The sequence below is a fragment of the Triticum aestivum genome, chromosome 1B (genome assembly GCF_018294505.1).
Source record: "Triticum aestivum cultivar Chinese Spring chromosome 1B, IWGSC CS RefSeq v2.1, whole genome shotgun sequence".
NCBI lineage: Eukaryota > Viridiplantae > Streptophyta > Magnoliopsida > Poales > Poaceae > Triticum > Triticum aestivum.
In genome coordinates, this window is record NC_057795.1 from 609641021 (window position 1) to 609667296 (window position 26276).

The 26276-nt window shown below is 46.5% G+C and overlaps 1 pseudogene; it reads right to left on the minus strand.

Annotated features, from left to right (window-relative positions):
* Positions 1–5721: 5721 nt before the first annotated feature.
* LOC123080487 (uncharacterized) lies at positions 5722–7071 on the minus strand (annotated as a pseudogene).
* Positions 7072–26276: the final 19205 nt, after the last annotated feature.

Sequence of the window (26276 nt, forward strand, 5' to 3'; positions counted from 1 at the left end):
CATTCAGCGAAGGGCAAAAATTGGAGACAGGATGATCACCATTCTTCATAATGGAGAGTCAGGGTCTATATTGTTTTATGCTATTTTACCTTAAGGGTGTTTAGGTCCTACCTGATACTGATGATCATGTGTTAAGAACAATTATGTAGGGTTGGGTGCGATGACTATGAGGATGATGATCGTATGAATTCTTATTAATAACGACTAGAAGTTGTATGATGATGCATGATTAGTAGGACGAGTACTTGTTATTATATATGCTGATGTATGCGAGCATGCATGAGTTATTATATCAGCGGGTAAAATGAACATATATAGCAGCAACGTTGGTAAACAAAGGACGAAGATATAAGAGAGAACACTTCTCTCTATTAGCTAGCTAATATAACAACCTAAAAATAACCCCCAAAACCCCTAAAGCAGCCAATTTTCAAAAAAAAACATGGACTTTTGGTCACCAACCGGGACCAAAGGCCCCCTGACTGGGCTCGGCACACAGAGCCACGTGGAGGCACATTAGTCCCGGTTCTAGTTTGAACCGGGACTAATGGGTGGAGGTATTAGTAACGGCCCATTAGTCCCGGTTCATGAACCGGGACTAAAGGCCCTCACGAACCGGGACTATTAGGTGTTTTTCTACTAGTGTCTGCTAGGTAGTTGGCCAGGGCAACATACGAAGTTGCACATCTCACAAGCAAGGACAGTTGAATGGCAAAAAATTGACATTCATCAGGGTTGTGAAAAGTTACATATAGACAGAGTGTGAAAGTTGCAAATCTCACTAGCAGGGGTGGTTTGGACCGTGTGCTAGCAGGGAAACTACACATCCATGGGGGTATAGGAGAAAGTTGCAAATCACTGTTAGACAGTTGGCCATGGCAGTATCCGAAGTTGCACAACCACTACTAGAAAGTTGGCGGATGCAGTAAATAGTGAAAGCACATCCACGGGCAAGCGGAAAGTTGCACGTCAATTACTAGGCAGTTGGCCCGAGCAACAGACGAAATTGCTCATCTCACTGGAAGGGGTAGTTTGAGGGGGTGGAGGTGACATCAGTGAAAATTGCACATCCACGGGGTAGGCAGAAAGTTGCACATCCACGGTCAGCTAGTTGCACATCCACTACTAGGCATTTGCACAAAATGAGGTACTAAATTGCACAAAAAAAATTCATCAAAACATATCCATGCGGGATCTAGTTTCGAAGAGCACGTCATAAGGGTTCCACGGTGAACGCGGATCTTAATTTCGATGTTTGGTTCAAAAGTTATGGCTTTTAAAATGAGAAGGAACTCTAAATTAATGTATTCGCACCTGGTTGCTTTCTAATCCGTAATAAAACATGTTGCATGCCCCTTCTACCTTTTTTACAATGAGAAAGAATCTTTCCTTTTTTGTTTGATGGGGACATAAACTTGCTAAAAATGACAGCCGCTGTGGAGCGCTAGCGAGCGCCCTGCCGCTTGCTAGATGCGTCCACATGTAAAAGGTTATTTCATGCATTCTTTGGCCAGCCTGCAACATTAGAGGTATGAGGATATTTTTCTTAACTGTTACAATATGGAACTCGGGGATAATTTCCCTAGAGAGGCAACTAATTCATGACGTCCATGTTGACATCCAGCTCTAAATCTGAGAATACAGCGGTGCTAGGGGCGGTGGGGGGCCATGGTCACCACCTGGCGCCGGCACATGGGGCAGCTCCCCTTGGCTTGCAGCCACCTTTTCACGCATCGCCCGTGGAACCGGTGCCCGCACGGCGTCTCCTTCCACGCCGCCGAGTCGTGTTCCTTCATGCAAATCGGACAGTCGTGCCCGTCGGCTGGCGTGTCCACAGTCTTGAGCGCCTCCGCCACCGCCACCGCCAACGCTGGGTCTGGAGCACCCGCGGCGCTGACATGTGGGGTGATGTCGTCCATGTTCGCCTCGGTAATATAGGTATAGCCGAGGCGGACAATCTCGCGAATTATGGCGTCGGGGTCAGGTAGAAAGTCACCTTCTTCTTGTTGTAGTTGTCGCAGCAGGTCTTGTACTTCGGCCGGGAGTATAAAGTCTTGTACTGCTTGTGATTGTCGTAGCAGCAATTGGAATTCGTGGGCGATGTCCATGTCAATCGACGCCGTCAAGTACCTAATAGCGAACTCGATCGACGATTCCCCGCCGGCTAGGTGTGTTTGTAGTTGGATCGGGAGCAGATGTTTGGGGAAGCGACGGGAGCGATCGTGCGTCTACCGGTGGGTATATAGTGCTATATATCGTCTCGTATTGGTGTCGGGGTAGGATTCTTACGTGAGCAGGCTACCACGATCGAGTCCTTTGTTCTCTTGGAAACTGAAAACGCATGCAGGCAACCACGATACAGTGCCGCTATTGGGCCGGGTTGCAAGTTCCATCACGCTCTTCGTTCTAAACCCATGCATTGTCCGGACGGGGCTGGGTTACAGGTAAAGCTAGCCTTGGCCCGGCCCGACTATCAGAAAAGTGTTTATTTTCATTCATTTGACTGATTTTTTTTTGCGGGGTAAGAGAGTTTTTATTGCAAAGTAATAGTGTCACAATCAAGAGGTCACAAGTCCTTAATACAAGGTGGAGCCGACTGTAACCACACAGCTGTGGTTTTCTCTGATCGGCTGTAAGTGGCCAAACAATCTGCGACACAATTCTGACTACGGTGAATTTTCTGTGGTAAAAACTCCCTACTACTCATCAGCTCCTTAATCTCAAGCACCAACTGCCCATAAGCTGACTTCACCAGGCCATTGTTAGACAAGATTGAGAGTGCTTCAGCGGAATCTGACTGAACGACCACCGGAAGTGAGGTATTCTGTATAGCGAACGCCATGCCCTGCATGAGGGCGTGTATTTCCGCTTCCAGCGAATCGTTGCAATGAAAGATATATCGGTACGCTGAAGAAATGATCTTGCCTTTCTCGTGGCGAAGAATCATGCCAACAACAGCTGACCCATCAGAGCCCAGGAAGGACCCATCGACGGACAGGGCAACGTAGCCGGGCTGGGGTGCTGGCCATGGCATGGTCGGGGGCTTCACTTTGTCGAAAGAAACTGAGCACTCGACAGACACTGACATCTTGCCCTTGATTATTTCGTCCGTGCTAAACTGGCCTGTAAGTTTGATGGACCTGTAGTAGCTGTCGAGGAACTCCACCGTGACATCCGTTGGTGGGATTTCCTTGCCATGTGATTGATTTGTCCGCAGTTGCCAAATTCGCCAGACTACCATAGTCACCATATCCCGGACCTCATCCGTACAGTTAACCAGCACATGCAATAGCCAATCCTTGCCATTGTCAATGAGAATTTCATTCAGAGGGGAGAGGCCACCTAGCTCTCATATTCAACCAAATCAGGCGCGCGTTAGTGCATGTAACTAACGCATGAAAGGATCCCTCCTCTTCCACACCACATAAAGGACAGGTCGAACACTTGGAAATATGTCTGAACTTTTTACATTGAGCTGTTGGCAAGGCGCCTGCAACTACCTTCCAAGCCATTATTTTTGTTTTCTGGGGTACCGACGGTTTCCACACAGCATTCCAAATTGATCTCGCTCCATTTGGTGAAGAACAGGAAGCTCCCCCCAAAAACGCTATGTTATGATCATATGTGGCAAGTCTGTAAGCACTCCTGACCGAGAATTGGCCATTCTTCTCTAGAAATCATGATACGAAATCAGAGCGCTGCCTTGGGGATGTCCTTATTTTCACAATATAATCGATGTCCATATATAGTGGTACATATCGTCTCATGTTGGTGTCGGGGTAGGATTTTTACGTGAGCAGGCTACCACGATCGAGTCCTTTGTTCCCTTGAAAACTGAAAAGGGCTACCACGACACAGTGCTGCTATTGGGCCGGGCTGCAAGTTTCATCACGCTCTTCGTTCTAAACCCATGTCTGGACGGGGCTGGGTTACAGGCAAAGCTAGCCTTGGCCCGGCCCGACTATCGGAAAAGTGTTTATTTTCATTCATTTGACTGATTTTCAATTGGACTGGAAGCTGCCGCGCGCTTTGCCTCACTTGTTGGGTCTACTTTTCTCGTGGATGTAAATTGGTGGCTGGGTTGCGGATGTTAGTTGTGCCACAGTCGTTTTTCTTTTGCAATGGTTTTTGTTGGAGGCACAGTTTAGCACGAGAGAAAAGACAACGTTCTTTACGTACGCAATTTCAATGAAATTCATACAAGCGCCAAACACAAAAACAATTGACAACGTCGTAGTTGGCGTCGGTGAGCATCGGGTACTGGATGGGAATGTTGAGTATGTTGGCGCCGCCCATTCCGCCACCACTAGTCGCTGACTTGCCACCCTTCTTCACCTTGTCGCCGTTCTTGTTCGCCTTGGAACCGTTGTTGCCGGACTTGGAGTTGACCGACTATTTGTCGTTGTCCCCATCGTAAATCGTAGATCATCGAGGCTCTAGATACCAATTGCTATGCAAGTCACGCACTGCAAAAACAGTTTCCATCGAATCCTTAGGTTCCACCGAGAGACCCAATCTGAAGTTATGAGAAAGTCGCTCCGTCAAAGATCGTTTCGATCCATAGCAAAGCTAGCTAGCCAGAGCAGCCGTATACATAGTCTACGTGCACATCAATCAAGCAGTCTGCCTGCTTGCTTGTGTGATAGTTTTGTACGTATCGTGTGCACAACTATGGGAGGATTCGAGCTAGGGTTTCAAAACCAAGAGGCATGTGGACAAAGCACAAGTGGAGGTGGTATGGGGAGGGTGTGTTTTGTGAAACATGCTTATTGTGCGAGAAGTATATAATATGTTTTCTTCCCGTTGCAACGCATGGATATTTTTGCTAGTTAGTATGTAAATGGTTAAAGTTCTTTGTTTCCTGATATATATTACTGTTTGCCACCGAATTATTCCTCACTATATGAAAAACCGAGCATCCAAGGGTTTATTTTTTCATTTCGTCTTCCAGTTAAGAATACTTGGTACTCCCTCTGTAAACAAATATAAAAAATGTCTTACATATGTTTATAGAGGGAGTATTTCTGTTCTTTTTGTAATGTTCATCATGAAATATAAAAGACCAAAGTGTCCCAAACTGACAGTGGTACAATCCATATGTTTTATAGTTTTGCCATTTGTGCTTTGGTGCGAAAATCAACTTCCAGTTAATTTATATCGAGTTTTGTTAAATTTCTCACATATAAAATATTCTGGATTTATTTGATGGGACATGTCTCCTGCATAACGGTGGAAGACCAAGAAGAAAAACAAGAGTGATTTAACGGTAAAAGAGAAGTCTTCTCGATATGGATGAGCATCGTAAACGTTGCCTCTGTTGAACAAAACATTCTTCACAGCCATAAATATTTTTCACAGGCATACTATTCAGCACTCAATACTCTTTGTTCAACAGAATATCAAAGGTTCAGCTAGCACAGCTAAGTCTTAACAAGCAGAGGTTAAAGTTAAAACTGACAATAAACACAGAGGCAACATTATTCTGGATCACAAGAAAAAATTAATCTGCACATGACTGTTTTATGCTCTTCATCTGATGAAGCACGACAATCCTTGCAACATTTGTTTCTTGCCTTGACGCTGCTCAATGCCGTATCCAATGTGTAGGTTACTTCATTAACTTGCAAGTTTGTGAAATCTTCGAGGCAGAACTTAGATTCATGTAGATCTTACTAGGCCCAGCTCATAGCAGAGCTCATAGCCCAATGATAAGTGACACAGCTATTGGTCCCCCAAAAGGTCAGCAATTTTTGATAGAACTCCTCCAATTTTCGATAGAGCTCCTCTCGGATTGCTTCGCTTGATCCTAGTGTTTGCCAAGTGGCGCGTGAAGAAGGCTGGCCAGTCCATCTCAAAAGGGATAGCCATCATGACAATGCCGCGAAACCAGTTTGTGACCGCCTCCATTGCCCCTGTTTGGAGATCTACGATGTACATGTCTTCTTGATTGTCCTTGATGAGCAGTATGCCGCTCGTTTCACCCGCGCACAGGCACTGCAGCTGGTCCATCTTGCCCCACTCGGGTGGCTGTAACTCGATCATCTTGGTGCGATGCCAACGGTCTGTGTTGCTAACTCCACTCATGTTGTCACTCCGGCGTGTCCAGATCTCTAGCATGGTGCATTGCCCGTCCAAGCGAAGCAACGATGGCGCCCCGTCATCAGTGACTCCAAGAATGGGCGGAGTTTGGTCCGGTTTGACTGGGAGCCTTGTTAAGGACATCTCCGTGGTCTTACCGCACACGCTGAGTGCGTACAAGTTGGACGTATTCTTGAAGAGCCAATGTGCGACGCCTTGGCACACAATAGCGCTCGTCTTCTGAGACACCAGACGCGTGCCGTGCTCCAATTCCAAAGTGTCCAAGCACTCCCTAGGCGTGCTCCAGCTCGAGCCCGACTCGGTCGAAGTGAAAACGTGGAGACTGTGCCGTGGCTCATCTCGATCGGCGGCGATGATTAGCACTTTGAAAAAGGACGAGTGGAACGCCGCTGGCGCCTCTCGCCTTTTGGCCGGGCAACAATCCGCACCGGTTAGAAGGGCACATCCTTCTATTCGGAAATGTCTATTGCTCTTCAACGCAGGCAGCCGGTGGCTTTTACCGGCGATTGGATCGCACAATTCCAGGATCATGGTCTTCATGTGTCCATTGCCGGGTTCGTCCAGTCGGACCCTGCGCCCAACAAGAAGGCCGCGGCGCGAGGTGAGCAGCCCTGCCTGGGTGCCGCGAGGACCAGGAAAATTGGGGAAGCGGTTGCCCTGTCCGAGGGGGGAGGGACCATGGCGCCGGGGTGTAGGGCGAGATGGGCGTAGCCGTAGAGCTCCCTTCTGTTGGTTCTTCACGGGGTTGTTGCACGGAGAAGAAGCCGAGCAGGGAGGACGGGCGGCTCACGCCCTCCGGCCAGCGGCGGCAGAGGAAAGACGGCTCGGCGACGAGAAGGCCGCATCGCTTGCACGTCGCGGCGCAGCGGAAGAGGGCTGCCACATCCGTCACGCGCACCAGGATCTCCACCACCACGTCGTCCGGCAGCGTCTCCATGTAGATCTTCAGTGCGTAGGGCCGGCGCGCGAGCGATCGTGCGTTTCTTTGCAACCGCTGATTGGGTCTTGATTGGAAATATATAGACTTTTTCCAGAGATTTAGTCTTTCCCGTATTCTTTTCCATGAGCTAATCCTGCCACAACTTTTTTTTTCTCGAGACTTGTGGAGAGTACTCAGCGTGACGTGCGTTAGATAAAAGAAATTTATTTAACCCTAAAAACGACAAAACAAATTTATCTTATTCTTTATCCAGATATTTTTATTTTCTCTTTCTATGAGCGACCATATGGCAGCAACCCCGCCTCTCCAACCGTTATCCCATGCCACGTGGCCCTGATGGATTGGTTTCATTGTCAGTTTTTTTGTGCTAAAACATGGTCAAGCGTTGTTGTTTTTAGTGCTTTCAGCAAACAATTACTCAAAATTGATATTTTCAGCAAATTTTTATGAAACGGTGGTTCATTTTTTTTGCGAGAATGAAAACGGTGGTTCCTGATATTGTCAGACACAATTGTGGTGATTTTTGGCAATTTACTCGGCCAGAAGGGATCATAATAAGGTGGCTCACAACAACTTGGCTGTTATAGCAAAATCAGAGGGAGATCAATATCTACTGGCTAGTGTCCCAGAAGCGGCCAGAGATTCTCTTAAAATCTAAATGACTGTTGTAATGTACCATTTGAGTGATTTGTATCACTCTTTTCCTCAAAAAAGAAAATGAGTTGCTGATTTTACATTGTTCGATAAATACAACATATACTCATTAAAGAAATTTATAGGATGGCCGGGTTGCAGTACACTATTGTATATGAGCGTTGGGAGTTGGCACATCTTTCTGTCTCGGCACAAAGCAGGCTCGAGCTTGTTTAGGGCATTTCTAACCGATCCCCAATAACCCTATGGAGGGGGGGGGGGGGCAAATTCCATTTTGCTCCTTTATACCCCATCTAATCGATCCCCTATCCGGTCTAAGGGAGGATAAATTTTACTCCGGTGGTGGAGCGTGTCGTCGGAGTCGTCAGAAGGGGAGGAGATGAAGCCGGCCATCCAATGGACGACACACGTCTGCTGCTTCGGTAGCTGTGCGCCTTTCGCTTCGGCGGCCAACCTATCCTCCGCTTCGCGTTCCGATTGCTCGACGTCGAGCCAGAGCATGGCGGAGGACCGCCGTGAGGAGTTGTTCCTCCAGATCGACCGACACGGCAACGCAGGACCTGCCGGAGGAAGTTGCCACCACCAGCCCCACCATGTCCCTCGCCCGCTGCCTCCCGCGGTGTGCGGCGCGCGCCTCCTATTTGGTCGTTCAAGTTTTGCCACCAACTAGGCTGTTGGCCCCCTCTACCCGGATTCAAGTAGGTAAGTGCCTTACTTTTGGTTTATTGCAACTGCATATATTTAATTCTTGAACATACAATCTTAGTTAACTCGTTTGCATAGCCCAGAATACAATTTACGGTTTTTCACGCGTGTACACTCCCGATGCCACAGTGGGTGGAAATAATTGTTCACATTTTACCCCATTACCGCCATGGTGAAATAACACTCACACTATGGCTATTTAAGCCACCTATCATATTCCTCTTCCTCTCACACCTTTCATCCATCTCCCATCCTCTCCCATCTGCATCCTGCATCTGCCCTTCTTCTTCTTCACCACTAACAACCCCAAGAACCATCCCACCACTAGTTTTCTATATAGTTTTTTTTCTTTTCAGCTATATTTATTTGTTTTCTTTTTATTTCTCAGTTGTAATAAGTCATTAAAATAAAAAAGAGGCGCAATGCTTGTTAATTTGCTTCAAGCATTTCCGAATAGTGTCAACTGCACTGCACATAGCTCTGTGCAGTCTACCGTATTCCTCAAGGCTTGAAGCTAACCAACGTGCAGGAGCATTGGGCCTCTTCGTCATCGTCTCTGCACTCAGGGCTTATAAACAGCTGCGAGTGCCTCTCGCTTGGCGAGGTGGGACTAAAAAAACAACTACAGGAAGAATCAAAATAAAATAAAAAAAGTGCCACCTAAAGGGCTACCACAGCCTGAATACGACTAGAAACCCAACAATGGGCCAGGATTCAGGCCCGCAATAGGCCCAATAGGCCCACATGCACATATGGTGCGTTTAGGCCCGTAAGCCTGCATTTGAGAGGAGCTCGAGAGGGCAGCGGGACTGGGGCTTATAAACCACTCTCGAGCTCCCTCAGCTAGCGAGGTGGGACTAAACTTTCATGCCGCGACACGGGCAGCACATGGCCTTTAGACCCGGTTGGTGGCACCAACCGAAACTAAAGGGGTGCATTAGTACCGGTTCGTGGCACCAACCGGTACCAATGCCCCCCCCTTTAGTCCCGGTTGGAGCCGCCAACCGGGACCAAAGGTCTCCGTTTCTCGCCCTTTGGGCTGCTGAAAAGAGGCCTTTGGTCCCGGTTGGTGGCACCAACCGGGACGAAAGAGGGCATTAGTCCCGGTTGGAGCCACCAACCGGGACCGATGCTCTTGCTATATATACAGGACTTTGCAGTTTTGATCTCTCCTGCTTCACTCCCGTCGCCGCGCGTCTCCCTGCCGCCACCTCGCCGTCGCCGCCCCGCCCCGCCACGCCGCCCCGCGCCGCGCCGCCCAGCCCCGCCCCGCGCCGTCGCCGCCCGCGCGCCCCGCCCAGCCCTGCCCCGCGCCGTCGCCGCCCGCGCGCCCCGCCCAGCCCGCCCGCGCCGCGCCCGGATCGACGTCGCGCCGCCTCGACGCCGTCGCCGCCCCGCTCCGCACCTCGCCGTCACCGTGGCTGTCGCCACCCGCCCCGCTCCGCACCTCGCCGTCGCCGTCGCCGCCCCGCTCCACTCCTTGTTAGGTTAGATGTGTGTAGTAATCTAGATATATTATGTTGTAGTTTTGTTGTTAGATTTTGTTGTTAGATTAGATTTTTTGGTTAGATTAGATGTGTAGTAATTAATTTGTTTATATGATGTTAGATTTTTTTGTTAGATTAATTAAATTTTTTTGTTAGATTAGATGTGTGTAGTAATTTAGATATGTAGTTCATAGATTTTTTGTTAGATTAGATTTTTTTGTTAGATTAGATGTGTAATAATTAATTTGTTTATATTATGTTAGATTTTTTTGTTAGATTAATTAGTTTTTTTGTTAGATTAGATGTGTGTAGTAATTTAGATATGTAGTTCATAGATTTTTTTGTTAAATTAGATTTTTTTGTTAGATTTGATGTGTAGTAATTAATTTGTTTATATTATGTTAGTTTTTTTTGTTAGATTAATTAGATTTTTTTGTTAGATTAGATGTGTAGTAATTTTGATGTGTAGTTCATAGATTTTTTTTGTTAGATTAGATTTTTTTGTTAGATTAGATGTGTAGTATTTAGAAAAGAAAAAAAATAAGAAGTAGTTTATATATAGTTGAACTAGCTAATTGATTTAATAAACTAATTTATTTTACTATATATAGAAGTAGTTTGTTTTTAGTAAGTAGTACTCCCTCCGTCCGGAAATACTTGTCATCAAAATGAATAAAAGGGGATGTATATAGATGTATTTTAATTCTAGATACATCCCTTTTTGTCCATTTTGATGACGAGTATTTTTCGGACGGAGGGAGTACTTATTTATTTATAGTAAGTGCTTAGTAGTTGAACTAGATAGTTGATTTAATTAATAAAACTACTTTTATTTAACTATATATAGAAGTAGTTGCCACATCGACGTCGGCGATGCCTATCCCGCATCCTCGTCGTCGTCGACTCGTCGGTGGAGGCCTGCTTGATCAGGGCCATGTTCGGGACTGGGCTCCGTCGGGCTGGTATTGGGAGGTGCTACCTTCCGGGGGACGTAGGTTGGGTGAGGAGGCAGCCCGTTATTGACCCGATCCTTGTTTGGTGGCGGTCACGTGGGGCCAGTGACGGTGGTGAGGCATCCGGACACCGCGGAGGTGGTACGTCACCGTGTCAGCGAGGAGGACGAGCACGTCCGCGCTACATGGTTGCATTGGAGGGCAGATTCGACAATACCTAGCAGGTTCTTCAGGGATCTCACTGGAGCTATGATCCTGTGATGGTTCCTTATTTTTGGGTGTCCACCGCCCGCGTCGATACCCGTCGGACGCTACGGTTCTAGTTGTATTAGTGATAATATTCGACGATGTACGGACACCAATTAAGAGATGATGTACTTTTGCTTATAATTATTGAATGCATGCTAATTTGAATACTATACTTTATTTTATGATTTGGTTTTACTTATTTTATGATTTGGTTTTGCTTATTGAATGCTCATATTGGATAAGTTCTCCTTCATTTCCTTGTGCTAGACAATTTGATATAATAATGCATCCTGGAATGAAAGGAGGAGCTACGTACATCGATCATCGATAGTCAACCCGTGATTAATAATAATGATCTAGTTTAATATTTGAATTATGAACGTAGGCCGGAAATGTCGTACTCATCGAACGACGAAAACCGTCCGGAGGAGTGCGACTGGTGCCACGACGACCGAGGTATCTGCGACAGGTTCATTGTGCTGGACGAAGATCGTCGCTTCAGCATTAACCTCGAGGAGACCTTCGATGTTCATACGGTACGCAACCGACGATAATAGTTTTTTTTCGTAATTACTCATGAATTCAACTATTTTAATCATGATAATATTTTTCATCTTTTCCAATTCGACTAGCTTATCCCATGCTTTGCAAGACGCTATGTCTTGGAGAGGATGGGTTTTGAAGACCATGAAAGTTTTGAAACCAAAAAAATTATCCTAAGTACCCATCATGGTGTGGATTTTCAAGTAAAGCTGTACAATGCTCAGAGTGTAACCCATTTTGGTTGCAAAAATTGGGAAGCACTTTGCAAGATGTATGGTTTTTGATGAGGGTATGCTTGTTACCATGGATCTTGGTGATCCTACAATCGAGCAAGAGAGACCTACGATTTTCGTCCTTGTGGATACGCCTCCAATTCTTCCCCCATGTGAGATTAACATAGTTATTAAGTAATTTATATTGTTTATTTCAAAATAGTTGACAACTTATTCTCCATTGACAGCTTATTTTCATTCTTCAAAGAATGTGCGGAAGATGGTAGACAGAACCTACTACACCGAAGGCTCCGAACTAACTTATCAGAAGAAAAATCATCTGGTCGCATTTTGTACTGATCTTGAGAATTACAATGTCTAAAATCGAACTCCTCAACATTATGGTCAATACGTGCCACTAGTGCACGTGTTGAACTATGGTAACTACCATGGAGATACCCTGGTAAGATTTTTGTACTATTACAACATCCGTGCATCTTTTTGCACACTTCTAAAACTAGTACATCATATCATTGCTAACTATGAAGTTATTACTATGTTTTTCAACAGATAATCCCGAATGATTGTGTGCCTCATCTGATGTATACACACGGTAGTCTTCATGTTTTGAACATACAACCAGGTCGTCCTACGAATCTCAAATGTTCATACCGGGTTTCTAAAATAAGTGGAGACATGAGAATCAAAGAATGAAAAAAAAATATGGACAGTCGTAAGGAGCTTCTTAGAAGCAACATTGAGCGAAGGGCAAAAATTGGAGACAGGATGATCACCATTCTTCATAATGGAGAGTCAGGGTCTATATTGTTTATGCTATTTTACCTTAAGGGTGTTTAGGTCCTACCTGATACTGATGATCATGTGTTAAGAACAATTATGTAGGGTTGGGTGCGATGACTATGAGGATGATGATCGTATGAAATTTTTATTAATAACGACTAGAAGTTGTATGATGATGCATGATTAGCAGGACGAGTACTTGTTATTATATATGCTGATGTATGCGAGCATGCATGAGTTATTATATCAGCGGGTAAAATGAAACATATATAGCAGCAACGTTGATAAACCAAAGGACGAAGATATAAGAGAGAACACTTCTCTCTATTAGCTAGCTAAATATAACAACCTAAAAATAACCCCCAAAACCCCTAAAGCAGCCAATTTTCAAAAAAAAAACATGGACTTTTGGTCACCAACCGGGGACCAAAGGCCCCCTGACTGGGCTCGGCACACAGAGCCACGTGGAGGCACATTAGTCCCGGTTCTAGTTTGAACCGGGACTAATGGGTGGAGGTATTAGTAACGGCCCATTAGTCCCGGTTCATGAACCGGGACTAAAGGCCCTCACGAACCGGGACTATTAGGTGTTTTTCTACTAGTGTCTGCTAGGTAGTTGGCCAGGGCAACATACGAAGTTGCACATCTCACAAGCAAGGACAGTTGAATGGCAAAAAATTGACATTCATCAGGGTTGTGAAAAGTTACATATAGACAGAGTGTGAAAGTTGCAAATCTCACTAGCAGGGGTGGTTTGGACCGTGTGCTAGCAGGGAAACTACACATCCATGGGGGTATAGGAGAAAGTTGCAAATCACTGTTAGACAGTTGGCCATGGCAATATCCGAAGTTGCACAACCACTACTAGAAAGTTGGCGGATGCAGTAAATAGTGAAAGCACATCCACGGGCAAGCGGAAAGTTTGCACGCCAATTACTAGGCAGTTGGCCCGAGCAACAAACGAAATTGCTCATCTCACTGGAAGGGGTAGTTTGAGGGGGTGGAGGGACATCAGTGAAAACTGCACATCCACGGGGTAGGCAGAAAGTTGCACATCCACGGTCAGCTAGTTGCACATCCACTACTAGGCATTTGCACAAAATGAGGTACTAAATTGCACAAAAAAAATCATCAAAAACATATCCATGCGGGATCTAGTTTCGAAGAGCACGTCGTAAGGGTTCCACGTGAACGCGGATCTTAATTTCGATGTTGGTTCAAAAGTTATGGCTTTTAAAATGAGAAGGAACTCTAAATTAATGTATTCACACTTGGTTGCTTTCTAATCCGTAATAAAACATGTTGCATGCCCCTTCTACCTTTTTTACAATGAGAAAGAATCTTTCCTTTTTGTTTGATGGGGACATAAACTTGCTAAAAATGACAGCCGCTGCGGAGCGCTAGCGAGCGCCCTGCCGCTTGCTAGATGCGTCCACATGTAAAAGGTTATTTCATGCATTCTTTGGCCAGCCTGCAACATCAGAGGTATGAGGATATTTTTCTTAACTGTTACAATATGGAACTCGGGGATAATTTCCCTAGAGAGGCAACTAATTCATGACGTCCATGTTGACATCCAGCTCTAAATCTGAGAATACAGCGGTGCTAGGGGCGGTGGGGGGCCCATGGTCACCACCTGGCGCCGGCACATGGGGCAGCTCCCCTTGGCTTGCAGCCACCTTTCCACGCATCGCCCGTGGAACCGGTGCCCGCACGGGCGTCTCCTTCCACGCCGCCGAGTCGTGTTCCTTCATGCAAATCGGACAGTCGTGCCCGTCGGCTGGCGTGTCCACAGTCTTGAGCGCCTCCGCCACCGCCACGGCCAACGCTGGGTCTGGAGCACCCGCGACGCTGACGTGTGGGGTGATGTCGTCCATGTTCGCCTCGGTAATATAGGTATAGCCGAGGCGGACAATCTCGCGAATTATGGCGTCGGGGTCAGGTAGAAAGTCACCTTCTTCTTGTTGTAGTTGTCGCAGCAGGTCTTGTACTTCGGGCCGGGAGTATAAAGTCTTGTACTGCTTGTGATTGTCGTAGCAGCAATTGGGAATTCGTGGGCGATGTCCATGTCAATCGACGCCGTCAAGTACCTAATAGCGAACTCGATCGACGATTCCCCGCCGTCTAGGTGTGTTTGTAGTTGGATCGGGAGCAGATGTTTGGGGAAGCGACGGGAGCGATCGTGCGTCTACCGGTGTGTATATAGTGGTATATATCGTCTCGTATTGGTGTCGGGGTAGGATTCTTACGTGAGCAGGCTACCACGATCGAGTCCTTTGTTCTTTGGAAACTGAAAACGCATGCAGGCAACCACGATACAGTGCCGCTATTGGGCCGGGTTGCAAGTTCCATCACGCTCTTCGTTCTAAACCCATGCATTGTCCGGACGGGGCTGGGTTACAGGTAAAGCTAGCCTTGGCCCGGCCCGACTATCAGAAAAGTGTTTATTTTCATTCATTTGACTGATTTTTTTTTTGCGGGGTAAGAGAGTTTTTTATTGCAAAGTAATAGTGTTACAATCAAGAGGTCACAAGTCCTTAATACAAGGTGGAGCCGACTGTAACCACACAGCTGTGGTTCTCTCTGATCGGCTGTAAGTGGCCAAACAATCTGCGACACAATTCTGACTACGGTGAATTTTCTGTGGTAAAAACTCCCTACTACTCATCAGCTCCTTAATCTCAAGCACCAACTTGCCCATAAGCTGACTTCACCAGGCCATTGTTAGACAAGATTGAGAGTGCTTCAGCGGAATCTGACTGAACGACCACCGAAGTGAGGTATTCTGTATAGCCAACGCCATGCCCTGCATGAGGGCGTGTATTTCCGCTTCCAGCGAATCGTTGCAATGAAAGATATATCGGTACGCTGAAGAAATGATCTTGCCTTTCTCGTGGCGAAGAATCATGCCAACAACAGCTGACCCATCAGAGCCTAGGAAGGACCCATCGACGACAGGGCAACGTAGCCGGGCCTGGGGTGCTGGCCATGGCATGGTCGGGGGCTTCACTTTGTCGAAAGAAACTGAGCACTCGACAGACACTGACATCTTGCCCTTGATTATTTCGTCCGTGCTAAACTGGCCTGTAAGTTTGATGGACCTGTAGTAGCTGTCGAGGAACTCCACCGTGACATCCGTTGGTGGGATTTCCTTGCCATGTGATTGATTTGTCCGCAGTTGCCAAATTCGCCAGACTACCATAGTCACCATATCCCGGACCTCATCCGTACAGTTAACCAGCACATGCAATAGCCAATCCTTGCCATTGTCAATGAGAATTTCATTCAGAGGGGAGAGGCCACCTAGCTCTCATATTCAACCAAATCAGGCGCGCGTTAGTGCATGTAACTAACGCATGAAAGGATCCCTCCTCTTCCACCACATAAAGGACAGGTCGAACACTTGGAAATATGTCTGAACTTTTTACATTGAGCTGTTGGCAAGGCGCCTGCAACTACCTTCCAAGCCATTATTTTTGTTTTCTGGGGTACCGACGGTTTCCACACAGCATTCCAAATTGATCTCGCTCCATTTGGTGAAAGAACAGGAAGCTCCCCCCAAAAACGCTATGTTATGATCATATGTGGCAAGTCTGTAAGCACTCCTGACCGAGAATTGGCCATTCTTCTCTAGAAATCATGATACGAAATCAGAGCGCTGCCTTGGGGATGTCCTTATTTTCACAATATAATCGATGTCCATATATAGTGGTACATATCGTCTCATGTTGGTGTCGGGGTAGGATTTTTACGTGAGCAGGCTACCACGATCGAGTCCTTTGTTCCCTTGAAAACTGAAAAGGGCTACCACGATACAGTGCTGCTATTGGGCCGGGCTGCAAGTTTCATCACGCTCTTCGTTCTAAACCCATGTCTGGACGGGGGCTGGTTACAGGCAAAGCTAGCCTTGGCCCGGCCGCGACTATCGGAAAAGTGTTTATTTTCATTCATTTGACTGATTTTCAATTGGACTGGAAGCTGCCGCGCGCTTTGCCTCACTTGTTGGGTCTACTTTTCTCGTGGATGTAAATTGGTGGCTGGGTTGCGGATGTTAGTTGTGCCACAGTCGTTTTTCTTTTGCAATGGTTTTTTGTTGGAGGCACAGTTTAGCACGAGAGAAAAGACAACGTTCTTTACGTACGCAATTTCAATGAAATTCATACAAGCGCCAAACACAAAAACAATTGACAACGTCGTAGTTGGCGTCGGTGAGCATCGGGTACTGGATGGGGATGTTGAGTATGTTGGCGCCGCCCATGTCCGCCACCACTAGTCGCTGACTTGCCACCTCTTCTTCACCTTGTCGCCGTTTCTTGTTCGCCTTGGAACCGTTGTTGCCGGACTTGGAGTTGACCGACTATTTGTCGTTGTCCCCATCGTAGATCGTAGATCATCGAGGCTCTAGATACCAATTGCTATGCAAGTCACGCACTGCAAAAACAGTTTCCATCGAATCCTTAGGTTCCACCGAGAGACCCAATCTGAAGTTATGAGAAAGTCGCTCCGTCAAAGATCGTTTCGATCCATAGCAAAGCTAGCTAGCCAGAGCAGCCGTATACATAGTCTACGTGCACATCAATCAAGCAGTCTGCCTGCTTGCTTGTGTGATAGTTTTGTACGTATCGTGTGCACAACTATGGGAGGATTCGAGCTAGGGTTTCAAAACCAAGAGGCATGTGGACAAAGCACAAGTGGAGGTGGTATGGCGAGGGTGTGTTTTGTGAAACATGCTTATTGTGCGAGAAGTATATAATATGTTTTCTCCCGTTGCAACGCATGGATATTTTTGCTAGTTAGTATGTAAATGGTTAAAGTTCTTTGTTTCCTGATATATATTACTGTTTGCCACCGAATTATTCCTCACTATATGAAAAACCGAGCATCCAAGGGTTTATTTTTTCATTTCGTCTTCCAGTTAAGAATACTTGGTACTCCCTCTGTAACAAATATAAAAAATGTCTTACATATGTTTATAGAGGGAGTATTTCTGTTCTTTTTGTAATGTTCATCATGAAATATTAAAAAGACCAAAGTGTCCCAAACTGACGGTGGTACAATCCATATGTTTTATAGTTTTGCCATTTGTGCTTTGGTGCGAAAATCAACTTCCAGTTAATTTATATCGAGTTTTGTTAAATTTCTCACATATAAAATATTCTGGATTTATTTGATGGGACATGTCTCCTGCATAACGGTGGAAGACCAAGAAGAAAAACAAGAGTGATTTAACGGTAAAAGAGAAGTCTTCTCGATATGGATGAGCATCGTAAACGTGCCTCTGTTGAACAAAACATTCTTCACAGCCATAAATATTTTTCACAGGCATACTATTCAGCACTCAATACTCTTTGTTCAACAGAATATCAAAGGTTCAGCTAGCACAGCTAAGTCTTAACAAGCAGAGGTTAAAGTTAAAACTGACAATAAAACACAGAGGCAACATTATTCTGGATCACAAGAAAAAATTAATCTGCACATGACTGTTTTATGCTCTTCATCTGATGAAGCACGACAATCCTTGCAACATTTGTTTCTTGCCTTGACGCTGCTTCAATGCCGTATCCAATGTGTAGGTTACTTCATTAACTTGCAAGTTTGTGGAAATCTTCGAGGCAGAACTTAGATTCATGTAGATCTTACTAGGCCCAGCTCATAGCAGAGCTCATAGCCCAATGATAAGTGACACAGCTATTGGTCCCCCAAAAGGTCAGCAATTTTTGATAGAACTCCTCCAATTTTCGATAGAGCTCCTCTCGGATTGCTTCGCTTGACCCTAGTGTTTGCCAAGTGGCGCGTGAAGAAGGCTGGCCAGTCCATCTCAAAAGGGATAGCCATCATGACAATGCCGCGAAACCAGTTTGTGACCGCCTCCATTGCCCCTGTTGGAGATCTACGATGTACATGTCTTCTTGATTGTCCTTGATGAGCAGTATGCCGCTCGTTTCACCCGCGCACAGGCACTGCAGCTGGTCCATCTTGCCCCACTCGGGTGGCTGTAACTCGATCATCTTGGTGCGATGCCAACGGTCTGTGTTGCTAACTCCACTCATGTTGTCACTCCGGCGTGTCCAGATCTCTAGCATGGTGCATTGCCCGTCCAAGCGAAGCAACGATGGCGCCCCGTCATCAGTGACTCCAAGAATGGGCGGAGTTTGGTCCGGTTTGACTGGGAGCCTTGTTAAGGACATCTCCGTGGTCTTACCGGCACACGCTGAGTGCGTACAAGTTGGACGTATTCTTGAAGAGCCAATGTGCGACGCCTTGGCACACAATAGCGCTCGTCTTCTGAGACACCAGACGCGTGCCGTGCTCCAATTCCAAAGTGTCCAAGCACTCCCTAGGCGTGCTCCAGCTCGAGCCCGACTCGGTCGAAGTGAAAACGTGGAGACTGTGCCGTGGCTCATCTCGATCGGCGGCGATGATTAGCACTTTGAAAAAGGACGAGTGGAACGCCGCTGGCGCCTCTCGCCTTTGGCCGGGCAACAATCCGCACCGGTTAGAAGGGCACATCCTTCTATTCGGAAATGTCTATTGCTCTTCAACGCAGGCAGCCGGTGGCTTTTACCGGCGATTGGATCGCACAATTCCAGGATCATGGTCTTCATGTGTCCATTGCCGGGTTCGTCCAGTCGGAACCCTGCGCCCAACAAGAAGGCCGCGGCGCGAGGTGAGCAGCCCTGCCTGGGTGCCGCGAGGACCAGGAAAATTGGGGAAGCGGTTTGCCCTGTCCGAGGGGGGAGGGACCATGGCGCCGGGGTGTAGGGCGAGATGGGCGTAGCCGTAGAGCTCCCTTCTGTTGGTTCTTCACGGGGTTGTTGCACGGAGAAGAAGCCGAGCAGGGAGGACGGGCGGCTCACGCCCTCCCGGCCAGCGGCGGCAGAGGAAAGACGGCTCGGCGACGAGAAGGGCCGCATCGCTTGCACGTCGCGGCGCAGCGGAAGAGGGCTGCCACATCGTCACGCGCACCAGGATCTCCACACCCACGTCGTCCGGTCAGCGTCTCGTCGGAGTCGTCAGAAGGGGAGGAGATGAAGCCGCCATCCAATGGACGACACACGCCTGCTGCTTCGGTAGCTGTGCGCCTTTCGCTTCGGCGGCCAACCTATCCTCCGCTTCGCGTCCGATTGCTCGACGTCGAGCCAGAGCATGGCGGAGGACCGCCGTGAGGAGTTGTTCCTCCAGATCGACCGACACGGCAACGCAGGACCTGCCGGAGGAAGTTGCCACCACCAGCCCCACCATGTCCTCGCCCGCTGCCTCCCGCGGTGTGCGGCGCGCGCCTCCTATTTGGTCGTTCAAGTTTTGCCACCAACTAGGCTGTTGGCCCCCTCTACCTGGATTCAAGTAGGTAAGTGCCTTACTTTTGGTTTATTGCAACTGCATATATTTAATTCTTGAACATACAATCTTAGTTAACTCGTTTGCATAGCCCAGAATACAATTTACGGTTTTTCACGCGTGTACACTCCCGATGCCACAGTGGGTGGAAATAATTGTTCACATTTTACCCCATTACCGCCATGGTGAAATAACACTCACACTATGGCTATTTAAGCCACCTATCATATTCCTCTTCCTCTCACACCTTTCATCCATCTCCCATCCTCTCCCATCTGCATCCTGCATCTGCCCTTCTTCTTCTTCACCACTAACAACCCCAAGAACCATCCCACCACTAGTTTTCTATATAGTTTTTTTTCTTTTCAGCTATATTTATTTGTTTTCTTTTTATTTCTCAGTTGTAATAAGTCATTAAAAATAAAAAAGAGGCGCAATGCTTGTTAATTTGCTTCAAGCATTTCCGAATAGTGTCAACTGCACTGCACATAGCTCTGTGCAGTCTACCGTATTCCTCAAGGCTTGAAGCTAACCAACGTGCAGGAGCATGGGCCTCTTCGTCATCGTCTCTGCACTCAGGGCTTATAAACAGCTGCGAGTGCCTCTCGCTTGGCGAGGTGGGACTAAAAAAACAACTACAGGAAGAATCAAAATAAAATAAAAAAAGTGCCACCTAAAGGGCTACCACAGCCTGAATACGACTAGAAACCTAACAATGGGCCAGGATTCAGGCCCGCAATAGCCCAATCGGGCCCACATGCACATATGGTGCGTTTAGGCCCGTAAGCCTGCATTTGAGAGGAGCTCGAGAGGGCAGCGGGACTGGGGCTTACAAACCACTCTCGAGCTCCCTTAGCTAGCGAGGTGGGACTAAACTTTCGTGCCGCGACGCGGGCAGCACATGGCCTTTAGACCCCGGTTGGTGGCACCCAAACCGAAACTAAAGGGTGCATTAGTACCGGTTCGTGGCACCAACCGGTACCAATGCCCCCCTTTATTCCCGGTTGAAGCCGCCAACCGGACCAAAGGTCTCCGTTTCTCGCCATTTGGGCTGCTGAAAAGAGCCTTTGGTCCCGATTGGTGGCACCAACCGGGACGAAAGAGGGCATTAGTCCCGGTTGGAGCCACCAACCGGGACCGATGCTCTTGCTATATATACAGGACTTTAACAGTTTTTGATCTCTCCTGCTTCACTCCCGTCGCCGCGCGTCTCCCTGCCGCCACCCTCGCCGTCGCCGCCCCGCCCCGCCAACGCCGCGCCGCGCCGCGCCGCCCAGCCCCGCACCGCGCCGTCGCCGCCCGCGCGCCCCGCCCCGCCCTGCCCGCGCCGTCGCCGCCCGCGCGCCCCGCCCAGCGCCCGCGCCGCGCCCGGATCGACGTCGCGCCGCCTCGACGCCGTCGCCGCCCCGCTCCGCACCTCGCCGTCACCCGCCGCTGTCGCCACCCCGCTCCCGCACCTCGCCGTCGCCGTCGCCTTCGCCGTCGCCGTCGCCGCCCCGCTCCACTCCTTGTTAGGTTAGAATGTGTGGTAGTAATCTAGATATATTATTGTGTAGTTTTGTTGTTAGATTTTGTTGTTAGATTAGATTTTTTTGGTTAGATTAGATGTGTAGTAATTAATTTGTTTATATGATGTTAGATTTTTTTGTTAGATTAATTAATTTTTTTTTGTTAGATTAGATGTGTGTAGTAATTTAGATATGTAGTTCATAGATTTTTTTGTTAGATTAGATTTTTTGTTAAATTAGATGTGTAATAATTAATTTGTTTATATTATGTTAGATTTTTTTGTTAGATTAATTAGAATTTTTTTGTTAGATTAGATGTGTGTAGTAATTTAGATATGTAGTTCATAGATTTTTTTGTTAGATTAGATTTTTTTGTTAGATTTGATGTGTAGTAATTAATTTGTTTATATTATGTTAGTTTTTTTTGTTAGATTAATTAGATTTTTTTGTTAGATTAGATGTGTAGTAATTTTGATGTGTAGTTCATAGATTTTTTTGTTAGATTAGATTTTTTGTTAGATTAGATGTGTAGTATTTAGAAAAAGAAAAGAAATAAGAAGTAGTTTATATATAGTTGAACTAGCTAGTTGATTTAATAAACTAATTTATTTTACTATATATAGAAGTAGTTTGTTTTTAGTAAGTAGTACTCCCTCCGTCTGGAAATACTTGTCATCAAAATGAATAAAAGGGGATGTATATAGATGTATTTTAATTCTAGATACATCCTTTTTGTCCATTTTGATGACGAGTATTTTTCGGACGGAGGGAGTACTTATTTATTTATAGTAAGTGCTTAGTAGTTGAACTAGATAGTTGATTTAATTAATAAACTACTTTTATTTAACTATATATAGAAAGTAGTTGCCACATCGACGTCGGCGATGCCTATCCCGCATCCTCGTCGTCGTCGACTCGGCGGTGGAGGCCTGCTTGATCAGGGCCATGTTCGGGACTGGGCTCCGTCGGGCTGATATTGGGAGGTGCTACTTCCGGGGGACGTAGGTTGGTGAGGAGGCAGCCCGTTATTGACCCGATCCTTGTTTGGTGGCGGTCGCGCGTGGGCCAGTGACGGTGGTGAGGCATCCGGACACCGCGGAGGTGGTACGTCACCGTGTCAGCGAGGAGGACGAGCACGTCCGTCGCTACATGGTTGCATTGGAGGGCAGATTCGACAATACCTAGCAGGTTCTTCAGGGATCCTCACTGGAGCTATGATCCTGTGATGGTTCCTTATTTTTGGGTGTCCACCGCCCCGCGTCGATACCCGTCGGACGCTACGGTTCTAGTTGTATTAGTGATAATATTCGACGATGTACGGACACCAATTAAGAGATGATGTACTTTTGCTTATAATTATTGAATGCATGCTAATTTGAATACTATACTTTATTTTATGATTTGGTTTTACTTATTTTATGATTTGGTTTTGCTTATTGAATGCTCATATTGGATAAGTTCTCCTTCATTTCCTTGTGCTAGACAATTTGATATAATAATGCATCCTGGAATGAAAGGAGGAGCTACGTACATCGATCATCGATAGTCAACCCGTGATTAATAATAATGATCTAGTTTAATATTTGAATTATGAACGTAGGCCGGAAATGTCGTACTCATCGAACGACGAAAACCGCCCGGAGGAGTGCGACTGGTGCCACGACGACCGAGGTATCTGCGACAGGTTCATTGTGCTGGACGAAGATCGTCGCTTCAGCCATTAACCTCGAGGAGACCTTCGATGTTCATACGGTACGCAACCGACGATAATAGTTTTTTTTTGTAATTACTCATGAATTCAACTATTTTAATCATGACAATATTTTTCATCTTTTCCAATTCGACTAGCTTATCCCATGCTTTGCAAGACGCTATGTCTTGGAGAGGATGGGTTTTGAAGACCATGAAAGTTTTGAAACCAAAAAAATTATCCTAAGTACCCATCATGGTGTGGATTTTTCAGTAAAGCTGTACAATGCTCAGAGTGTAACCCATTTTGGTTGCAAAAATTGGGAAGGCACTTTGCAAAGATGTATGGTTTTGATGAGGGTATGCTTGTTACCATGGATCTTTGGTGATCCTACAATCGAGCAAGAGAGACCTACGATTTTCGTCCTTGTGGATACGCCTCCAATTCTTCCCCCATGTGAGATTAACATAGTTATTAAGTAATTTATATTGTTTATTTCAAAATAGTTGACAACTTATTCTCCATTGACAGCTTATTTTCATTCTTCAAAGAATGTGCGGAAGATGGTAGACAGAACCTACTACACCGAAGGCTCCGAACTAACTTATCAGAAGAAAAATCATCTGGTCGCATTTTGTACTGATCTTGAGAATTACAATGTCTACAATCGAACTCCTCAACATTATGGTCAATACGTGCCACTAGTGCACGTGTTGAACTACGGTAACTACCATGGAGATACCCTGGTAAGATTTTTGTACTATTACAACATCCGTGCATCTTTTGCACACTTCTAAAAACTAGTACATCATATCATTGCTAACTATGAAGTTATTACTATGTTTTTCAACAGATAATCCGAATGATTGTGTGCCTCATCTGATGTATACACACGGTAGCCTTCATGTTTTGAACATACACCAGGTCGTCCTACGAATCTCAACTGTTCATACCGGGTTTCTAAAATAAGTGGAGACATGAGAATCAAAGAATGAAAAAAATATATGGACAGTCGTAAGGAGCTTCTTAGAAGCAACATTGAGCGAAGGGCAAAAATTGGAGACAGGATGATCACCATTCTTCATAATGGAGAGTCAGGGTCTATATTGTTTTATGCTATTTTACCTTAAGGGTGTTTAGGTCCTACCTGATACTGATGATCATGTGTTAAGAATAATTATGTAGGGTTGGGTGCGATGACTATGAGGATGATGATCGTATGAATTTTTATTAATAACGACTAGAAGTTGTATGATGATGCATGATTAGCAGGACGAGTACTTGTTATTATATATGCTGATGTATGCGAGCATGCATGAGTTATTATATCAGCGGTAAATGAACATATATAGCAGCAACGTTGATAAACAAAGGACGAAGATATAGAGAGAACACTTCTCTCTATTAGCTAAGCTAATATAACAACCTAAAAATAACCCCCAAAACCCTAAAGCAAGCCAATTTTCAAAAAAAAACATGGACTTTTGGTCACCAACGGGACCAAAGGCCCCCTGACTGGGCTCGGCACACAGAGCCACGTGGAGGCACATTAGTCCCGGTTCTAGTTTGAACCGGACTAATGGGTGGAGGTATTAGTAACGGCCCATTAAGTCCCGGTTCATGAACCGGGACTAAAGGCCCTCACGAACCGGGACTATTAGGTGTTTTTCTACTAGTGTCTGCTAGGTAGTTGGCCAGGGCAACATACGAAGTTGCACATCTCACAAGCAAGGACAGTTGAATGGCAAAAAATTGACATTCATCAGGGTTGTGAAAAAGTTACATATAGACAGAGTGTGAAAGTTTGCAAATCTCACTAGCAGGGGTGGTTTGGACCGTGTGCTAGCAGGGAAACTACACATCCATGGGGTATAGGAGAAAGTTGCAAATCACTGTTAGACAGTTGGCCATGGCAATATCCGAAGTTGCACAACCACTACTAGAAAGTTGGCGGATGCAGTAAATAGTGAAAGCACATCCACGGGCAAGCGGAAAGTTGCACGCCAATTATTAGGCAGTTGGCCCGAGCAACAAACGAAATTGCTCATCTCACTGGAAGGGGTAGTTTGAGGGGGTGGAGGTGACATCAGTGAAAACTGCACATCCACGGGGTAGGCAGAAGTTGCACATCCACGGTCAGCTAGTTGCACATCCACTACTAGGCATTGCACAAATGAGGTACTAAATTGCACAAAAAAAATCATCAAAACATATCCATGCGGGATCTAGTTTCGAAGAGCACGTCGTAAGGGTTCCACGGTGAACGCGGATCTTAATTTCGATGTTTGGTTCAAAAGTTATGGCTTTTAAAATGAGAAGGAACTCTAAATTAATGTATTCACACTTGGTTGCTTTCTAATCCGTAATAAAACATGTTGCATGCCCCTTCTACCTTTTTACAATGAGAAAGAATCTTTCCTTTTTGTTTGATGGGACATAAACTTGCTAAAAATGACAGCCGCTGCGGAGCGCTAGCGAGCGCCCTGCCGCTTGCTAGATGCGTCCACATGTAAAAGGTTATTTCAATGCATTCCTTTGGCCAGCCTGCAACATCAGAGGTATGAGGATATTTTTCTTAACTGTTACAATATGGAACCTCGGGGATAATTTCCCTAGAGAGGCAACTAATTCATGACGTCCATGTTGACATCCCAGCTCTAAATCTGAGAATACAGCGGTGCTAGGGGCGGTGGGGGGCCATGGTCACCACCTGGCGCCGGCACATGGGGCAGCTCCCCTTGGCTTGCAGCCACCTTTCCACGCATCGCCCGTGGAACCGGTGCCCGCACGGCGTCTCCTTCCACGCCGCCGAGTCGTGTTCCTTCATGCAAATCGGACAGTCGTGCCCGTCGGCTGGCGTGTCCACAGTCTTGAGCGCCTCCGCCACCGCCACGGCCAACGCTGGGTCTAGAGCACCCCGCGACGCTGACGTGTGGGGTATGTCGTCCATGTTCGCCTCGGGTAATATAGGTATAGCCGAGGCGGACAATCTCCGCGAATTATGGCGTCGGGGTCAGGTAGAAAGTCACCTTCTTCTTGTTGTAGTTGTCGCAGCAGGTCTTGTACTTCGGCCGGGAGTATAAAGTCTTGTACTGCT